Raw genomic sequence first — 6,000 nt, 5'->3', positions numbered from 1 at the left:
AGGAAACACATAGGCCTCTTCAGAACACAGAAAGCCAGCTTTCTGTAAAATATCTACTCTGATTTAAAATTGATGTGAAAAAAACATGTTTGCAGTGTTCTGTGAGGAAAATCTAACCCCCAAAGTGCGTCAGAATTTAAAATTGCACTGGGATTTTTGTGGGGTTTTTTCTTTTCCAGAAGAGCTCTATAGCCAAGGAAACCAATAACATTTTGCTGGAATAAGTTTGTTTGTTTTGAACTCAGCTGACTCAAACAGTAAACTTCACAGTTTTGTTTTTCTTAATTGTGTTGTGCATGTTTTGCCAAATGTTCTTGCTGATAAGCAGAGCAGTGGTCACTCCTCTGAGTCTGCTGGGAGATGGGTTTTAGTTGGAGATCTGTAGATGCTCAACCAAACCATATGATTGAGCATGAGAGTAAATCTGAAGCTGAAATCTTTGTCTATCAGAAGCAGGTGCCATTAGATTTCATATAGTCTACTACCAAACATCAGTCCTGGCATGACTGGGACTCTGCAGTGCAGTGCAGATGACCAAAATGGGAGCAACCCTTACAGGATGGAAATGCAGGTATTTTCCATCTTATCGGAAAGGATAAGTGAAACCCTTTGGCTGCAGTTAGGCATTTTCGTTTTTTGTTTGGTAGGAAAGGAAAAACATAGGGAGAGGTCTTGCCATTCTGCTTTTAGTTTTATAAAAAAAAAGTTATTTCAGTATAGCTTGCTCAAACTGAAAAAGTGGGATTATTAACTGGGAACTCTTATCAGTAAGAGGTCAAAAGTGAAGATTGTAACAGAAAAAAAAAAAAGGAGTCCGGTTTCAAGAAGCATTCAAATATTTCAGTTTTTTTCACCCTGAATTTAGGGTTTTTCTTTAAGGGTGAGGCTCCAACTAATCAGCATTATGTTTTTATATAGATTGATATCTTTGAATCGCAATGCTTCAGTCTGGTTTATTGAACAGAAAGGTATGCCTGGTATTCAAAATCAGTTCCACATTAACTGCATCACTCCCAGAAATTTATTGATCTATGTAAGCTTCATCACTTAAAAAACCTCTACTTGTTCCACATGGATCAGACTTTTTGGCCACAGTATGTTTCCTGCAATGTAGTACCAGATTTATTAAAAGGAGACCTTAAACATTAAATTTTAAATATGAATGTTTTCTGCCAAGCCAAAACACAAGAAAGTCTGGGTTGGGCTGACCTTAAGCAAAATTTTGATCTTTTGGTTTTCTCAATAGATTTTTTTAATTTTTTTTCCCCCCAGTATTGTTGAAATTTACTTATGGAAAAGTGAACAGTACACTGACAAAAATAGCTCATGAGCTCTCATGTAAACCATGTGTATGAACTAGCCACGCACTAGGTTTAATGTATTAGACTGGTTATTTCTTTGGAAATTTGGGGTATATATATATATATGTATTCATACTCATTTATAACATATGTATGTAGTAGATTTTGCGATACTTCTTGTAGTTACTTAAGGTTAAATCACATCAGAGATAAAAAGGCCAGCTGTGTCCTTGAAAGAATATGGGTGAATAGAACCAAGACTTTCTCATTATTCTGAAATGAGAAACTCCATCAAAATTTTGCTGGATAATTTATCATGCTGACATTACTGTTTCTGAAATATTTTATTTTCATAAGAGACTTTTAAAACCAGTTTTTATCTCTCTCTTGGTAGCAAAAGACACTCTGAAACTAGTGAATGTATGTTAGAAAATGTTTACTTGAACTTTCTAAAACAAACTGCTCATCTTGGGTGTAACAGAAATGCTCTTTTTATATTACTGTTCCCATGTCACTCTCCATCAACTGGCCAAACAAAACACCTACTTACAAAGATGAACTATACCATTGCAAGCTCCTTGGCTACTCTACCATTGTATTTCAGTTGATAAATTTGCATTTAGCTTATAATTTGTTCAGTATGCCTTACTAATTTGGCAATATTTATTTTGGCACGTAAAATGGAAGGCAGCTGCTTTAAATGTCCTGCTAAGTTCTTTGTTTTGTTTTGAGAGGTTTCTTTTTTCTTTTTCTTTTCTTTTCTTTTTTTTTCCCCGTTATTTTCCCTTCCCCCCCCCCCCCCCCCCCCCCTTTTCCTTCATAAAAGGATCTAAGATATGAAAAAGCTTCAGTGTCGTGGACAGGGCTGAGTTTCCTGTTTATGAGTCACCATAAATATGAAAGGTGCTGGTTGACATTTCTCAGCTGAAGGATTCAACAGAACTCTGTGTTGAGAGCAAATCCCCAAGCAGGGTGGTCTTGCATTGACTTGTCGACCTTGTACATTGTTGAACGGAATCACTTTTAAAGAACAGTAGTTAAAGAAGAAGTCAGCTTCTCTAGCAGCTCTTCTTACTGTTACTCTGTTTAGAAAAGTGTGTTATTGTATCTTTGCTGTGTAGGAGTGATTTTTGAGTTATGGTTTTTAAAGCAAGAGCAATTAGCAGCATACACTTGCATTTACTCCTCATTTCCCAAGACCTTAATATCCCTCATTTCCCAGTGTTTTTACGTTCCTACTTAAAACTCAAGTAGCCAAAACATTGTGTAACTGTTGTTAATGGGCAACCAGATAAACACAAGTGAAATTTTTAGTGTCTTATTGTGTGCACACATCTGTCTGGCATGTCTCTCAGCCACACCAGGACTTTCATTACAGGGATTTCTTTAGACAATTAATTGCAGGTGCAAAAATGGTTAATGTCTGCTGGAAACATGGAAGCTAGATAGAGGAGGTGTATAGAAAGTGTATACATGGAGGTTTGTACTAAGAAATGACTGAGTCATAAATAAGTGTAAGTAAACTAATACTTCACTGGTAAGAGTGTCACTCAACTGCCCACTCTCCAGGCTGTGTAAGATACAAATGAGCTGTGAGTGTGAGTGAGTTTTCTATCTAAACTCCAGATTTCTTGGTTTCAGCATTAAACAGACCTGGGATAGTCCCTTTTGTGGCAGCACAATGATGCAATATATCAGTAACGAAATCAGCAGCAGGTATAAAGCATACAGAAATATATACAAGAAGACAGAAACGATGAGACATTTCCAGTAAGCTATGAGAAACACACTGCTTCTTGTGTATTTTATTTAAACACATGAAATGAATGTTTCATGTCAGTGCCCATGGCAGTAAAAAAAAATTACTGACAAGACTTTAACTTTCCTTGGTTTTATTCTGTGTGTTCAAGACAAAAAAACAAAGCGTGTATGTGTATGTTTGGTCCATACTACTTTGAAGGTGTGCAGTTCTCCAATAAGACTATAGTTTAGAGAATGGAAAATTAAGAAGGTGGAATAAAGAGGAAGAGGTGGAAAGAATTATTTCCGTAAAAGAAGATGACAATGGGGATCAACAGATAGGAGCATGTGGAAAGCTAGATTCGAGTAATGATTGACAATGGCTAGCAACAGTCACAGCTTTTTTCCAGTTTCTGAAGTCTAGCTATTGCCTTCTTTAAAAATTTATGGTGGTAAAATACACATAGACAAAAAGAAATGTGTGGTTACTGTCTGTCAGTAAGGGTGTAAGTTTTCTGCATTTAATTACTAGTAGCTTTGGAAGACCTACTTTTTATTTTCTTTTTCTTTTTTTCCTAGATTATGTCAGCTAGCATATGCAGGCAATATTCCAAAGAACCAGGGCTTTGCCTCCTACTTAGCCAATGTCTGGCTGAATAGCTCAAGCACCAAAATGTTATAAGATTCTTCCTGATCTCACCTTTCTTACTTCTACTTGTATTTTAGATAAACCTGGTAAATATATATTGTTGAATGAGAAATAAAAATAAAAAAAAACAACCCTCTAAAACTTCTTTGGGTGTTCATTTCATATGTATAACTTTGTAAGCAAATGTATTAAGAACATGGAGATAACATGGGACTACCCACAAAATCCTCACTGCTAAGTCCATTTTGTTTGGTGGTACACGTATTGCCATTCAAACAGATTGCAAACTATAATAACTCATAGGACAATTTTCCTGAAAGTAAAATTAACTTTCAGATAAAAGTTTAAAGAGCTAGGACCCATTATTTTAATGTTTTCGGGACTGGTGGGAAGAAGAGAAAGTACATTATTTCCTTCCTTTTTTTTTTCTTGTGTTCCCTAATAAGCCAGGTCTCCTATTCACTGTTACATATGTTTGTTTATACTGCTCTAAAATAAACTATTTTTAAAACACTACATCAAGAATTCAGCAACATCAAGGTTTCATTCCTCTTCTCATGTGCTTGAAAACAAATGCTCAGTGAAATGGTGCCAGGGTCAAATAGCTTGACTGCCAGCATCTGCCCATGTCAAGACAAAACATCCCAGGATACTTTCATATTTTGAAAGAGATAATCTGTTTTTCTTTCCCAGCTTTTGCCCAAATCTTTCTTTGATTTATAAAGCCTAAGTAAGTGGGTAATAGTTTTACAGAAACTCCTGCAATATATTCACAGCAAAGGAGAAAACATGCTTTCAAGCCAACAAAAGGCTTAGAAAGGGGCAGAGTTGTCCCCATTCTATTTTGGAGTTCTAAACTGCTGTTCACATTCCTGCTTTCCACCCTGAGGCAGAGTATACATAATATAGTTCAAATAAATATGAGGGAAAAAATTAAATGCACTTTATGTGAAAGACACTTGGTTTATGTAGGCATGTTAGGCTGCAAAAATGTTTTATTTCTCATATTAGTTATTCTATCTTTTGTACATTCTCCAATTATGTCCCTCTAGTTAAACATAGGGGATTTTTTTTAAGGGAAATCATAATTATATATCTATGGTTTGTAAGCTCAACCTAGCATTCTTTAGTTTCAATTATCTTTTATCTAAATATAACACATTTTGTTCACCATTTTATTCTTTAAAGTTAAACACTACATTAAAAAATTGTATGTAGAAGAAGAGTCAAATTCCTGTCAAATTTGAAATATCCTGTCAATAAAAAAGAATTCTATGCAATTTATTTGCATTCTGTGTTTTATTGGCCAAATTGTGACTCTTGTGAAATAAGAGCAAGAAATTACCTAACTGTGGAGTATTTCCTGGTTTTAAAAGATTAGTTCAAGTTTTTTACAATTGTTATCAACTGCTGAATTGAGCAGAAATATAATATGGATAGGACCTTGCAAATATTTCGGGGAAATTATTCAGAGCAGTTTCTGATAACACAGTTCTAGAGAAAGAGAAAATACATTTCTTTTGATGGTCTGACAATGATAACATGTAGCTGTGAATCGCTGCATGCTCTATTGATATGACCCATAAAAGGCCCATGGTTCCATCTCTTGTTTGTATTCTTCATTTTATTATCATTCTCTCTCTAAGGTCAGCAGTACTGGTCTCACAGAGACCATTAGCATGCTTTTGCTTATTTAATTCACTAACTGCTGAAGTGCATGCTGCTTTTAGTGGCACTCATACAACTCCAAGCACTGAAAGGTTTAGTTTCATGTACTTGAACTCAAGTGACACAAATATTTCGGTGGTGAATCAATACTGGGAAAGGATGGTCAGTAAGGTAGGGAGTGTTTATAGAAGTTGTTTCATCACTACTAGTAAAACATGTCTTATTGTTAGCTCAGGAGGTGCTGGTATTTAGCTCTTTGAAGGAGGCTTTTGACAAGCCAACAACTTTCAGGCTGCTAGTAAAATAAAATTTAAAAAATTGCACAAGGTTAGAAATGTAGTTTTTGCAAAATGTCTGTGGATTAACCATTTAGGAATTCTCATTTCCATTTTAAAAATTATTTCTCCTGTTCCTTCATTATAAGCAACACTATGTGAAAATGTTGATCATAAAGTACATTGACTATTTCACTTAACCTGATTATAAATTAATATTTGATTCCTTACAAAAGCCACATTATAACACTTTTGGGAGCACCTGGAAGTTGATGGTTGTCTCACATGACAGTGCTAGCTGGAACAGGAATAGCATTCCTATTGAACTACTACAAAAACAAGCTCCTAAAGCTACATTCAAATTGAA

The sequence above is a fragment of the Melopsittacus undulatus genome, chromosome 3 (assembly GCF_012275295.1).
Source record: "Melopsittacus undulatus isolate bMelUnd1 chromosome 3, bMelUnd1.mat.Z, whole genome shotgun sequence".
Lineage (NCBI taxonomy): Eukaryota > Metazoa > Chordata > Aves > Psittaciformes > Psittaculidae > Melopsittacus > Melopsittacus undulatus.
The sequence above is the reverse complement of the archived record's forward strand: the minus strand, read 5'-3'. Positions refer to the sequence as shown.